Source organism: Xyrauchen texanus, chromosome 25, assembly GCF_025860055.1.
Source record: "Xyrauchen texanus isolate HMW12.3.18 chromosome 25, RBS_HiC_50CHRs, whole genome shotgun sequence".
NCBI lineage: Eukaryota > Metazoa > Chordata > Actinopteri > Cypriniformes > Catostomidae > Xyrauchen > Xyrauchen texanus.
In genome coordinates, this window is record NC_068300.1 from 41,985,118 (window position 1) to 41,985,954 (window position 837).

Here is an 837-nt window from a genome sequence, read left to right on the forward strand (position 1 = left end):
ATAATTGCTATGATTTTAACTTAACACAAACCCTGAGTATCTAGAAAAAGAAAACTCGACACAATCAAAACTAGGTGGTATTATACTCACAAAGTACTTTATGCAGATTATGCAGGCATATTACTGCAGACATAGGTATGTTTTTGTTGGCAATTAGTTTTTATAACATATTCAAATTCATTTTGATGCCAAATCAGATTCATTTTGATGGTAATGTGAAGGACAAATAAGCATTGTCACCAAATGCATGCCAAAATACATGTCATTGTTCTATACTCAATACTACTTTACCTTTGCTGCTCATTTCCAGCTCCTTCACAACAATTTGCTAGCCTATTAGCTTAATGAATTCGGTTTAGCTATAAAACACAGCCTACATAATGTAACACCACCACCTTGTCTTAATGTAGCTTATTCATGGAGGACACAAGGGGGACGTTACCCTTATTTTACTCACTCGACGTTGTGTCGATGTAGTGACACTAGGGGTCCCTATCTAAAAACGGGGGTGTTAACATGTGGAAAATATGTCACATGGGCTTACCAGCCATACATGGAAGTGGCGTAGTTGTAGGTCCTGCCTTGATGGGGAGGAGCTCTACAAACACTGCGACTGGGGGACAGAGGGAGCTCTGCCCAAGGGAGACGTGGGTCTGCCGACAGGGGGACCATACAGCAGAAAATACATCACAGGAGATATTGGAATAATCAGAACCCGTGGAGCACCTATTCCAGCGCAGGCAAGTCGGTGCATGCGGTGGGTCTGGCTGCGAACTTCCTCCGTCGAGCCAAAGGGCTAGGGAGGAAGGACACCCAGGGTCAGTGACTTGTGGACTT